This window comes from Giraffa tippelskirchi, chromosome 1 (assembly GCF_054371585.1).
Source record: "Giraffa tippelskirchi isolate mGirTip1 chromosome 1, T2T-mGirTip1v1.2.pri, whole genome shotgun sequence".
In the NCBI taxonomy this organism is placed as follows: Eukaryota; Metazoa; Chordata; class Mammalia; order Artiodactyla; family Giraffidae; genus Giraffa; species Giraffa tippelskirchi.
Genome location: NC_137275.1, coordinates 222258173 through 222272923, shown reverse-complemented (window position 1 = coordinate 222272923; position 14751 = coordinate 222258173). Strand labels below are relative to the sequence as shown.

The following is a 14751-nucleotide window of genomic DNA, read 5'->3' as shown; positions in this document are numbered from 1 at the left end:
TATAGCAATTATATTAAATATAATATATTATATGTATACATGTACATGATATATATATTATATAATGTATATTTTATATACAATATATATTTAAATATATATTATATAAATAAATTATATTTAAATATATTATATGAATATTATATATAATATGTATATGTGTACATATGATATATATTATATTATATTTTATTTATATATTATATATATAATATATATATCATATTATATATATAAATATATAACATATATAATTTATATATTATATATAATATATAACATTATATATTATATACATATAATATATTATATATATATTTAATATAATATATATAATTTAAATATAATATATATTATATATAATATATAATTTAATTTAATATATATTTAACTTGATATATTTATTATATATCATATATTACATATACTACATTACACATTACCTATATATTACATTATATAATATGATAATATAATATATTATAATATGATATATAATATATAACATATAATATTATATAAATATATAATATTGTATATATTATAGATAGAATGATATATAATATGTATATATATTATAGATATATATTGTATATGTATATATATTATATATATATGTATACATATATATATTATGTGTATATATATATACATGTATATATATAGTATATATAATAGTATATATATTATAGATATAATATATATTATAATATAGATATAATAGTATGTTATAATATATATTATATAGTATATATATTATATATAATATCTATATTATATACATAGATATTATATCTATATTATATATACTATATATATTTGTATTATATTATATATATATGGAAATTTCCTTCACACACAGAATGCTACTATATATTATTCTGCAACTTGATTCCACCTACCTCAACATCGGAATCCATGACAAAATGGTACAAGTTACTCAATATAAATTTATACTACTTGTGGGATTTTTAAAATTACTTCATCTGTATATACAAGCAGGTATTATTTTACATAAATCAATTACATCATTTTCGCGCTGTCTTTCTTCATTTCTCTAGCTTTGTTCCCCCGTCACTACCGCCGCATTCCCTCTGACAAGATAGCATACATAACAGCATGCAATTTATCCTTCATGTTTTGCTCATGCTTACATACAGGGCACAATATACACACACGAATATACATCTGTGTGTCTCTGTGTATGCAGGAATAAATGGCGATTTTTGCCAATTTTACCTTTCAAAATGGGAACTTATCTTACAGATTATTTTTCTTATTATACATATTTCCCACTTCATGTTTTCTAATCAATTATACCTTATGTAATTTTCTTTATCAGGTAGCATAGTTCTAATCCATTATTTTTAATAGCTGTAAAAGAGTCCCTTGGTATAAATGTACTATTAATTTATTTCATCATTTCCCCTATTTGTCACTTTGTTACTACTTTCTGCCTTTATGAATAATGCTCCAGTAAACGTCTGTTTCCATAGATATCTCGATCCTAAGTCTTTATTTCTGTGGGAAAGACCCCATGTAAGAAATTCTGGGTGAAAAGTTAAGTATATTTTTAATACAGTTTCTGTGTTGCTTTCATAAAATGCTATAGATATAGGCATCTAATGAGCATGAGAACTATTTCTGTTTTGCATCCTTGCTAACTTTTGGTATTGATAAATTTCTTGTGCTTAGTCACTCTGTCATGTCCGACTCTTTGTGACCCCAAGGACTGTTGACCACCAGGGTCTTCTGTCCATGGCGATTCTCCATGAAAGAATACTAGAGAAGGTTGCCATTCCCTCCTCAGGGGATCTTCCAAACCCAGGGATCAAATCTAGGTCTCCTGATGAACTTAGATTTTGTTTATCTTGTAGCTATGAAAAAGCAGCTCATTGTAACTACATTTTATTCCTAATATGGTCAATATCTTTTCAAATAATCAAGGGGCAGTGACATTTTCCTTTGTACTTACAAGCAAGATCATGTCTTTCCCCATTTTTCACTTTTTCAATTGTGCTAGGTCTTGTTATTGTTTTATTAAAAATATTTATCCATTTTGCAAGGTAAATTTCTGTCACCTACATGGTTACAAAGGTTTTCTCTCAGTTGGTGGCTTGTCTTTTCATCTCTTTACGGGGTCTAACAATGAATAGATGCAATATAAGTCATTATCTGAGCCACAGTCAGCTCCCAGTCTTGTTTTTGCTGACTGTACAGAGCTTCTCAATCTTTGGCTGCAAAGAATACAATCAATATAATTTTGGTATTGACCATCTGGTGATGTCCATGTGTAGAGTCTTCTCTTGTGCTGTTGGAAGAGGATGTTTTCTATGACCAGCACATTCTCTTGGAAAAACTCTATTAGCCTTTGCCCTACTTCATTCTGTACTCCAAGGCCAAATTTGCCTGTAACTCCGGATGTTTCTGGACTTCCTACTTTTGCATTCCAGTCCCCTATAATGAAAAGGACATCATTTTGGTGTTAGTTCTAGAAGGTCTTGTAGGATTCATAGAAAGGTTCAACTTCAGCTTCTTCATCATTACTGGTTGGGGCATAGACTTGGATTACTGTGATATTGAATGGTTTGCCTAGAAAACAAACAGAGATCATGCTATAGTTTTTTTTTTTTTTTAATAAATTTATTTATTTTAGTTGGGGGCTAATTACTTTACAATATTGTAGTGGTTTTTGCCATACATTGACATGAATCAGCCATGGGTTTACATGTGTTCCCCATCCTGAACCCCCCTCCCACCTCCCTCCCCATCCCATCCCTCTGGGTCATCCCATTGCCCCAGCCCTGAGCATTTGTCTCATGCATCGAACCTAGAATGGTGTTCTGTTTCATGCTATAGTTTTTGAGATTGCATTCAAGTACTGCATTTCAGACTCTTTTGTTGACTATGATAGCTACTCCATTTCTTCTAAGGGATTCTTGCTCACAGTAGTAGAAAAATGGTCATCTGAGTTAAATTCACTCATTCCAGTCCATTTTAGTTCCCTGATTCCTAAAATGTTGATGTTCACTCTTGCCATCTCCTGTTTGACCACTTCCAATTTGCCTTGATTCATGGACCTAACATTCCAGGTTCCTATGCAATATTGCTCTTTACAGCATCGGACTTTGCTTCCATCACCAGTCCCATTTACGACTGAGTGTTGTTTTTACTTTGGCTCCGTCTCTTCATTCTTTCTGGAGTTATTTCTCCACTGATCTCCAGTAGCATAGTGGGCACCTACTGACCCGGGGAGTTCACCTTTCAATGTCCTATCTTTTTGCCTTTTCATACTGTTCATGGGGTTATCAAGGCAAGAATACTGAAGTGGTTTGCCATTCCCTTCTCCGGTGGACCACGTTTTGTCAGAACTCTCCACCATGACATGTCTATCTTGGGTGGCCCTACATGGCATGGCTCATAGTTTCATTGAGTTAGACAAGGCTGTGGTCCATGTGATCAGATTGGTTATTTTTCTGTGATTGTGGTTTTCAGTCTGTCTGCCCTCTGATAGAGAAGGATAAGAGGCTTATGGAAGGTTTCTGATGGAAGAGACCAACTGAGGGTTAAACTGGATCTTGTTCTGAGGGGCAGGGCCATGCTCAGTAAATCTTTATTCCAATTTTCTGTTGATGGGAGGGGCTGTGTTCCCTCCCTGTTATTAGACCTGAGGCTAAACTATGGTAGAGATAATGAAAATAATGGCGACCTCCATCAAAAGGTCCTATGCACACACTGCTGCACTCAGTGCCCCCAACCCTGCAGCAGGAGACCACTGACCCACGGTTCCGCCAGAGACTTCTGGACACTCTCGGGCAAGTCTGGGTCAGTCTCTTGTGGGGTCGCTGCTCCTTTCTCCTGGGTCCTGGTGCATACAAGGTTCTGTTTGTGCCCTCTTAGAGTCTGTTTCCCCAGTTCTGTGTAAGTTCTGGCAGCTTTATGGTGGGGCTAATGGCGACCTCCTCCAAGAGGGCTAATGCCATGCCCAGGTCTGCTGCACCCAGAGCCCCTGCCCCTGCAACAGTCCACTACTGACCCGTACCTCCACACTCAAACACAGTTCTGTTTCAGTCCATGTGGGGTCTCTGGGTCCTGGTGCACACAAGGTTTGTTTGAGCCCTCTGAGCATCTCTGGTGGGTATGGGGTTAGATTCTAAATGTGATTTTGCCCCTCCTACCAGCTTGCTGGGGTTTCTCCATTGCCACTGTAAGTGGTTTATCTTCTCAAAGTCACTCCAGCATTACGCAGAGACCATTTCAGCACCATGCAGCTCAGATTATGAACTTCATATTGCCAAATTCAGACTTAAATTGAAGAAAGTAGGGAAAACCACTAGACCATTCTGGTATGACCTAAATCAAATCCCTTAGGATTACACAGTGGAAGTAACAAATAGATTCAAGGGATTGGATCTGATAGAGTGCCTGAAGCAATATGGACGGAGGTTCATGACATTGTACAGGAGGCAGTGATCAAGATTATCCCCAAGAAAAAGAAATGCAAAAAGGCAAAATGGTTGTCTGAGGAGGCCTTACAAATAGCTGAGAAAAGAAAAGACATGAAAAGCAAAGGAAAAAAGAAAAGATAGGCCCATTTTAATGCAGAGTTCCAAAGAATAACCAGGAGAGATAAGAAAGCCTTCCTCAGTGATCAGTGCAAAGAAATACAGGAAAACAATAGAACGGAAAGACTAGAGATCTCTTCACCAAAATTGGAGATAACGAGGGAACATTTCATGCAAAGATTGGCACAATAAAGGACAGAAATGGTATGGACCTAACAGAAGCAGAAGATATTAAGAAGAGGTGGCAAGAATACACAGAAGAACTATACAGAAAAGATCTTCATGATCCAGATAACCACGATGGTGTGATCACTCACATAGAACCAGACATCCTGGAATGCGAAGACAAGTAGGCCTTAGGAAGCATCACTATGAACAAAGCTAGGGGAGGTGATGGAATTCCAGTTGAGCTATTTCAAATCCTAAAAGATGATGCTGTGAAAGAACTGCACTCGATATGCCAGCAAATTTGGAAAACTCAGCAGTGGCCACAGGCCTGCAAAAGGTCAGTTTTCATTCCAATCCCAAAGAAATACAATGCCAGAGAATGTTGAAATTACCACACAGTTGCACTCATCTCACAAGCTAGCAAAATAATGCTCAAAATTCTCCAAGCCAGGCTTCAACAGTACATGAACCATGAAATTTCAGATGTTCAAGCTGGATTTAGAAAAGGCAGAGGAACCAGAGATCAAATAGCCAACATCTGCTGGATCATCGAAACAGGAGGAGAGTTCCAGAAAAATATCTACTTCTGCTTTATTGACTATGGCAAAGCCTTTGACTGTGTGGATCACAAGAAGCTGTGGAAAATTCTTAAAGAGATGGGAATACCAGACCACCTGACCTGCCTCCTGAGAAATCTGTTTGCAAGTGAAGAAGGAACAGTTAGAACTGGACATGGAACAACAGATGGGTTCCAAATCAGGAAACGAGTATGTCAAGGCTGCATACTGTCACCCTGCTTATTTAACTTACATGCAGAGTACATCATGAGAAATGCTAAACTGGATGAAGCACAAGTTGGAATCAAGATTGCCAGGAGAAATACCAACAACCTCAGGTATGCAGGTGACACCACCCTTATGGCAGAAAGTGAAAAAGAAATAAAGAGCCTCTTGATGAAAGTGAAAGAGGAGAGTGAAAAAGTTGGCTTAAAACTCAACATTCAGAAAACTCAGTTCATGGCATCTGGTCCCATCACTTCAAGGCAAATAGATGGGGAAACAATGGAAATAGTGACAGACTTTATTTTGAGGGCCTCCAAAATGACTGAAGATGGTGACTGCAGCCATGAAATTAAAGTTTGCTCCTTGGAAGAAAAGCTATGACCAACCTATACACATATTAAAAAGTAGAGACATTACTTTGCCAACAAAGGTCCATCTAGCCAAGGCTATGGTTTTTCCAGTAGTCTTGTATGGATGTGAGAGGTGGACTATAAAGAAAGCTGAGCCCCATAGAACTGATGCTTTTGAACTGTGGTGTTTGATAAGACTCTTGAGACTACCTTGGATGGCAAGGAGATCCAACCAGTCTATCCTAAAGGAAATCAGTCCTGAATATTCATTGGAAGGACTGATGCTGCAGCTGAAACTCCAATACTTTGGCCACCTGATGGAAAGATCTGTCTCATTTGAAAAGACCCTGATGCTGGGAAAAATTGAAGGCAGTAGGAGAAGGGGACGACAGAGGATGAGATGTTTGCATGGCATCACTGACTCAATGGACATGAGTTTCAGTAAGCTCTAGGAGTTGGTGAAGGACAGGGAAGCCTGGTGTGCTGCAGTCTATGGGGTCGCAAAGAGTCAGACACAACTGAATGAGTGAACTGAATTGAACTGAAGTCAAATTGCTGATTTTATTTATGCTTTATTGTTTGGGGGTTTGTTTTAGAAACCTTTCCCACATCTGAAAACATAAAAATATTATCCTTATTTTTGAAAAGTTTTATTGATTTAGTTATCATACTTAAGTCTTTAAATTACCTGGAACTTATTTTTTTTTGTGAGGCAGGATGAGATTCCCTTTTCATTTTTTCCCACGGGAGAACTGCTTTAAATAGCAGTATCACTTATTAAATAGACTATAATTTTCCTACTTATCTTCTTTGCCAGTCTTTTTTTCCCTTTTCCAATAGACTGCATTTCCTTGTATGTGTAGGCTTCTTGCTGTTCTTTTTCTCTGGTAGACTTCTTTAAGCTCTCCTTTATCCAGTTAAGAAAGTTCTTGCTTAATCATTGTTCAGTAAGAGTTTTCATTATAAATGTTTGCCAAGTTTTATTAAAAAAAATTTTATTGTATGATTCAAATTTAAATTTCTTACTTCGTCAATTACTACAATTGAATACGTTTATAGATTTCCCAACATTAATCATTCCTAGAACAATCTCATATTAACCATGATGCATTGGGTTTTTTTTAATTCATTGTTCAATGCTATTTGCTAAAATTATATTTAGAACTTTTACATGCTCATGAATGGCAGTGGTCTATTATATACTTATTCTTCTCTTACAAGAGTTCTTATTATATACTCTTTCTGTGTGGTTTTGATTATGAGGTTGTATGATCCTCCAAAAAACAAAAAAAGCTGGAAAGTAATCTCCCCCTTTATTTTATTCTCTGAAAGATATTTTATAGGTTGGAATTATTGGTTTCTTAGATACTTTATACAATTTACTTGAAAATCAACTCATCCAGTTGTTCTCTTTATGGGCATAGATAAAAGGGTTGTTTCAATATCATTCACGTTTAGAAAGATCATTCAGGTTTTCTACCTTTTATTGTACAAGATTTAGTAAACTGTATTTTTGAATGTTTGATATATGTAAATAATTTTCCATTTATTAGAATGTTTGTTTACTATGCCTATTATTTCTATTAATCATTTTTGAAACCATAGTTATGTCTCCCTTTTTAACACTGTCATCTGTGCTTTTTTCTCTCATTCCCTCTCTCACACACACACAGACACACATCACAGACACACATCACACACACACACTCACCTTTGTCTTTATTATTAAATCCTTAATTTTCCTGCTGTTCTTTTACTAAATTTTTAATTATCTTTTACCTCTTTTGCTTTTGAATATAAAAATTTAAACCTGTAAACTCCCTTGAAGTATCATTTCAGCTATAATATAAACTTTGATATTTCCATAGTAATATTGATCTAAATATTTCCTAATGTCCCACTGTAATTTCTCACTTGATCTATAAGTAACTTAGAGAGTCATCTTAAAATTCAGATTATGTGTATAAATGTGATTTTTTCCAATGTGTATGTATGAGTACACATCCATATATAGTCATCTAGTTATATTTACTTCTGTTATCTGTTTTATATTGACATCTAACAATTTTATTTTGGTTGGAAAATTTAGTGATATGTTAATTTTGTGAAACTCATTGAGAAATGTTTTTGATGTAGGAAGTTATCCACAATCCACTAAAATTGTCCACAAAATATTGTTGGAGGCAGTATTCCACTAATGAATCTTGCTACTTACATCATTTGAGTCAACTATATTCTCTCTTAATTATTGACAAAGATATTATAATTTCTCACTGTGATGTGGATTTGTCATTTTTTGCTTGATCCATAATTTTTTATTTAACATAGTCAGAAACTGTATTATTATGTTAATGCACATTTAAAATTTTAACATATTTTTAACAAGTTGAATTTATTTTCTCTATAGTACAACCCTCTTTACCTCTTCTAAAGATCTTTTTTTAACATTAGTCTTCAGATTATCTGAAATTTGAATAGAGAGACCAACTCTAAGACTGGCATTTTCCTGTTATATTTTTCTATTTTTTTTCAAGCTGTAGTTTGTGTTTTAGGTTTTCTCTGGTAAATATTCTATGGGTAGACTATACTTTTTTATACACTTTAATCTTTTAAATGCAGAAAGTAATCTCTTTGCATCGATTATGGCTACTGATATGGTTGGGTTTGTAACTTTTTTATTGTATGCTTTCTTTCTATTCCAGCTTTTCATTTCTTTTCTTCTTCTTTCTTTTGGAATGAGTTAGTATTTCTTCTTCACTAATTTGGAAGCTGTATACTCTACTGGTCTTTTAATGATTAGCTGAGAAATGGTAACATATGCCTATTTAAGTTAATATAAAATAAATTAACCTATTCACCTCTCCATAAAAAATAAATTCCCTGAAGCACATTGATAAAACTTAACTGTGGTCACATCCCTTCTGATTTATGAGCTTTGATGAACAGAATTCAGACATCTATATAGGTCTCACGTCTCCGAACCTCACAGACACCCTTATGGGCATTTTGCCTCCTAGTTCATGCAGTGATAGTGTTGCCATGTGGGGTCTTGGTTAATGTAGCTGATCTGCCTGACCTCACCGTCTAGGCTCCAGGCTTTCTCCTTTCCTCTGGCTCAAAAGTGCCCTTACAGCTCTGGACGCAGGCCCCCCCGGAACCGGCAGGTGCTCTCAGCAGACACTTGCATGGAATGCTCGTTTATCTATTTGTGCTCATACTTTCATATAGTCTTTGGCCTCATTATTTTCTCTGATTTTTTAAGGTATTTAAAACATTAAACATTAATATTTGCTTATTTATTTAAATTTAGTTCACTAAATTTTGTGTACTGAGACTTCTGTTGCCCTCTAGTATGCCATACTGCTAAAAATATATGCCTTTGGCCTTTTGCACATCCATGTGAACTATAGACAACTGTGCCCAATTCCAAAATAATACAAAACAAAATAAATTAATGAATCCTTTGGATTATAATTGATAGTCAATAAATACATTGTTAGGTTTGGACTGAAATGACAAATGCATAATACTGTTCTCCCAGTTTCCTGGTTCCATGTCCGGAATTGAAAGAAGTTGATAACTGATTGAATATTAAGCTACTAGGATGTGAAGATTAATAAGCGCCTTAATGAATTCATCTGCATTAAATCCCTGCACTCTGAAGCTCTTTCCTTGCTGCAAACATAGGCACCTTGACAAACAAGCACAAGCAAATGAAATTAGACTTTCAATCATTGGGCAGATAATTAAACATTAGAATCCTTGGCCTTTCTCCTCGTGTTTATTAGATGTTCTTCATTAATCAGACAGGGCACTGATGGGCTCCATCACTGTCAGCTGGTGTGACTCCCTGGACAGTTTTGGAAGCCTTTGTTCCTGGCGTAAACAATTTTACTGGGGAGGTATATCAATACCTTCAAAGTTTCTTGTTTAGGTCTCCCTGACTTAGAAACCAGTATCTATTCTCCAAGTAATCTCTCACTTTAGTAGCATAAGATAAAAAGATATGATTTCATTCAGAGTTGAGTTTTAGTCCCAGTTTTGCTATTTCAAACCATGTAAACATGAGTGATTCTTCTCCCTTGCATGCATCTGTTTTCCCTTCTCTTTAAGACAAAGGGTTTAAATCTTAGCTCTTCCCAACTTTGAGCTTCTAGGAGTCTGAAAGATTGTGGTCACTGTCTTGATATGTACCACAGTTTGGCTTTTATCCAGGATAAGAGAGTTAGGACAACCATGAGTCAGCAAAGAGAAGTCAATCATGCATGACGGCTTTTCTCATTTCTCTCCTTGGTGGATGAGCAGTCTGAAACAGTAAGATAAGAAGGTCCAGTCTCAGGTATATGAGCTGGGGACCTCCACGCCCAGGTTGTTGGAGGGGCTCACCTTGACACAAAATATCTATGGTGAGCCTGGTAAGGAAAGCCAAATGCATATGTCTGCCATATTCTAGCAATAAAATATCTAATAATATTCAGACCCAAATCCTGGGGCACAGGCATTCTCATCTTTGTTTTGCAGATAATAAATACCAGGGCTCAGAGATACTAAACAGCCTAAACTTTGTGACATGACTAGCACGTGGCACTGCCAGGGGTAGAAGGATGTAACTAAACTCTACAGTCATTTTGTCCATCACCTTTCACTGTAATGGACTTGAGTTCTGACCCTGCATCTATCCTTGGAGAGATTTAGAAGCAAGGGCCATAATTCCCTCTTGTCCTCAATTCTTCCCCAAATCAAAGATGAATAAGAGTATTCTTTTCTCTCACATCATCTATTGTTTTTATAAAGATTAAATTAGATAAAAGGTTGACAAAACCTTTGAGGGTTTAAATGCTTAATAATCAAGCTTAGTTCTTGGGAAATATGTCCTAATACCACAGTACTATGATGTGAAGATCAAGGACCCACTCTCTGGAGCTGGAGCACCTAGGTTAGAATCTTGGCTTGCCCACTTAGGCTCCCATCTGAAAAATGAGGATAATAAGAGCAAGTGCGTGACAGGGTTGCGTTGATATTTATAGGAAGTGCTTGGTATATAGTAAAGGCTCAGTAATGCCAGTTGTTATGAAAGGATGAGATGGTTGGATGGCATCACCAACTCAATGTACGTGAATCTGAGAAAACTCTGGGAGATAGTGAAGGACAGGGAAGCCTAGTGTGCTGCAGTCCATGGGGTTGCAAAAAGTTGGACACAACTGAACGACTGAGCAAGTCCCACTATGCGTCTGACCACAGAGAGTATTTCAGCAGCACACTGTGCCTGTCCCCTTATGTATAAAACTGCTTCCACATGGTTGTAAGCACTACTGTTAAGTTTAAGAACTTTGCATATTTTCTGGCAAGGTTTAGTGGCCCATAAATTAAACTTTCATCCTCTCTCTTCCCTCATTAATGCCTTTATTTATTGCATCTTTCAACAAAGAGTAATCAGGTGGCTGCCTACTATGTGCACACATCTCAAACTGATACCTTGGGAAAGTGAGGAGGCGGTAGGATCAAGGATGGGAGGATGGAAAGAGGAAGAGCTCCACCCAGTAGGAGAGGGAAGTCCTGCCACCCAGGGTGAAGCCTTAGGGTAGGGGAGGCGTAGCTAGCAGCAAAGGATTTTGTTCTTGGCAGAAGCAAAGCCTCGGGGGATTCCAGCGAAGCTTCTCTTTTCCTTTTATTGGAGTTCTGTGCTGGAGCTATAAACCCTCCAAATGAGTTGAGATCATTAGGGAAGCTCCACTGATCACTGGTGAAAAAAATGTAACAATTAAAACCAGACGCCTCAGAGTAGGAAGCTTGGGGAGGGGGACAGGAGAGGAGAAGGGAATAAGGATGGCTCTTAATACTTAATAACAAATAGTAATAATGGCAGAGAGTCAGGGACTAATTAAAAGTTTCTAAAAAGAGAGATTGAAAAAGATAGAGAAAGGAATTCATCCGTAATAATTTGCCTGCCTGGAATTGGGAAGTACTATAGCTTAGGAAGGGGAATAAAGGAGAAAGAGTTTAGAGTTTAGATTCAAGTCCTTGTCTTGGGTGATTTGAGCAACCTTGGCAAGTGTCTCTCTGAGCCTTACTTTTCTCATCTGTAAAATGGTTTTTGGCTTTCTATCACATTGGGTTTATTGAGGAACAGATGAGCGCTGTAATCTACTATATAACATGAACACATTTCTGTCTTTCCTCCAAGGAGAAGCATTGCCTAAGAGTTGTTCCAAATGACCTCTAAATTTGTAACTTAACAATTACATGTTTCCACCAGAAAAAAAAAAAAAAAGATATGATTTATGAGCTGCTATTTCAAATAGAGAAGGTAACAGAATATAGTAGTGTCTGATGGTATGGATGTGAGAGTTGGACTATAAAGAAAACTGAGCGCTGAAGAATTGATGCTTTTGAACTGTGGTGTTGGAGAAGACTCTTGAGAGTCCCTTGGACTGCGAGAAGATCCAACCAGTCCATCCTAAAGGAAATCAGTCCTGGGTGTTCACTGGAAGGACTGATGTTGAAGCTGAAACTCCAATAGTTTGGCCACCTGATGCAAAGAGCTGACTCATTTGAAAAGACCCTAATGCTGGGAAAGATTGAGGGCAGGTGGAGAAGGGGACGACAGAGGATGAGATGGTTGGATGGCATCACTGATGCAATGGATGTGAGTTTGAGTAGGTTCCAGGAGTTGGTGATGGACAGGGAAGCCTGGTGTGCTGCAGTCCACGGGGTTGCAAAGAGTTGGACACGACTGAACGACTGAACTGAACTGATCCGATGGTTCAACAGGTAAAGAATCTGCCTGCAATGCAGGAGACACAGGAGACGCAGGCTCAGTCGCTGGGTGGGGAAGATCCCCTGAAGAAGGAAATAGCAACCCACTCTAGTATTCTTACCTGGAAAACCGTGTGGACAGAGGAGCCTGGCAGACTACAGTCCAAAGGGTCACAAAGAGTTGGAAACAACGAAGTGACTAAGCACACACAACAGAATTTAGAATTTAAATATTCTTGAAGAAATTCTGTCCCCAAATATTCTACTACAAATGTCTCAGAATTTTTTTTTTCATTAGACATTCATTCCTTTGGTATAATTCTGCATGCCTTCATCTTTCTCTAATGAAAGTGCATGTGGCTGTAAGTCATCACTACCATTAACAATGAACTTCACAGTAACAGATCAATGCTTTCCTAAAGAGACAGTTTTATGGTCGAGGGGAATGGAAGTAATTGACAAACTGGAAACTCATTAGGGCTAGTTTAATGCAGGAATGGGTAGAAAGAAAGGTAACAATTGAATCTAGCTCAAAAATATGACTGGTTTTGAAGTATCATAAGACAGAAAATAAATAAGAGGCCACTGAACACCTACTGTGTGTCAGCTGCTTTAGATGTGTAGCTCACTTAATTCTCATATAAAATAATAAAGGAGGCAAAACTTTACCGAGTATTTAAAATGTAGAGAGAATACACAACCCACCCCGAGTCAAGGACAAGTACGGATGACAGGTAGGGACGGACCCCAGCGCCCTGTCCTTTGCTCCCACCACGCTGACCTGTCTCCTGCTTCCCATGCCCTCAACCTCCTGGAAACCTCCAGAACCAATAATCAACCACAGCTCTGCAGCGAATCCAGAAACGGACTGTTTACAGAATCACCTGATTTTCTAATTTGTATTTTTGAAGTTGTTTCATTTCTCTGTCAGTTCACACTCCATACATGTTCATCTTCTGTCTCCTTTTAAATTGCCCAATAACACTGGTCACAAGAGGCTTTGGTGGCTGCATGAGGCATTCAAATTTGTGAGTCAAAAATCACCTGATCACTTTTTTAAAATAAAGATCCAGAAGCCCTGCTTCAGAGATGCTCATTCAATAGTTACAAAGGTCATCTGAAATCTGGACTTTTTTTTTTTAACCAGCACAGCCCCACCACCCCACTGCAGGCGATTCTGATGCGGTTAATTCTGGGGCCACTCGTTGCACAGAATAGCCTGAGGCATGTGTTAGATGAAATCTGAATTCAAATCCTGAGTCCTGCCATTCACGAGTTCTGTGAATTTGATATGTGTTTTCCAAACTGCCTCTGAGACCAGCTGTTATCACGTATAAAACTACTGGAAGAACATCCTTACAGGGTATCCTTGAGAACAAAACAAGGCAGTATATTAGCCCTGGGCTGAAGGTGAGGGTTTGTAGTAGTCCTGTAGAGAAACAGAGATGTATGGATGCTCAATGTAAGAATGCTGGAGCCAGACTGCCAGGGTTCAATCCCCAAACTGACATGTTTGCCAGCTCTCAAGTGGAATGAATTCCTCTCTACCTTGGTTTCTTCATCTGCAAAACAGGAATATCATGAGGGAAAATGGGAATACCATGGTACAACTGAGAATATCATGGTACCTTTCTCATCACGTCATTATAAATATTAAATACAGTGGTACCTACAAAGGGCTTAGAGTACTGACTTTTATTAATGATATTTAATAAATACTAGTTTTCTAAGGATAGGAAATCCATCTGGTTCTCTGTGGCACAAAGCCCAGTGCTGTAGGCAAAGTAATTACTACCAGACATTGTTAAATTAAAAGAGCGAATGGTGGGGTTATGGGGGAGGTGGAGCCACAGAAAGAGAGGGTCATAGATGATGTCTTATCTTCGCAAATCAAGCACATTTTTGGCAGAGCCTTCCACTAGGAACTTTTGCCCTCTTGTCTAAAATCAAAGAATATTCCAAGGGTACTTCAATCCATACGCTTTTCATTTACTCTTAAATCACCTAAGTATTCCTGGATGAAACTACCTGATGCCAAAGAGAAATATAAAAGAATCACAACAGAATTTCTTGAAGAGCTTTTTTTTTTTTTCCTGCCAGACAAGAAGATGCATGTTGGTAAACAAACTT

The 14751-nt window shown here is 37.2% G+C and overlaps 1 long non-coding RNA gene across 2 annotated transcripts in view; it reads right to left on the bottom strand.

The window, feature by feature from the left end:
- Positions 1-14751, bottom strand: part of LOC145540906 (uncharacterized) — a 355416-nt gene that overhangs the window by 193677 nt on the left and 146988 nt on the right. The window contains exon 4 of one of the 2 annotated variants that reach the window (XR_014078632.1): positions 1432-2592. The exons of the other annotated variant lie outside the window; for it this stretch is intronic. This is a non-coding gene — a long non-coding RNA (uncharacterized LOC145540906). Of the gene's footprint in view, positions 1-1431; positions 2593-14751 lie in introns of those variants that run through there. 2 annotated transcript variants of the gene reach the window in all.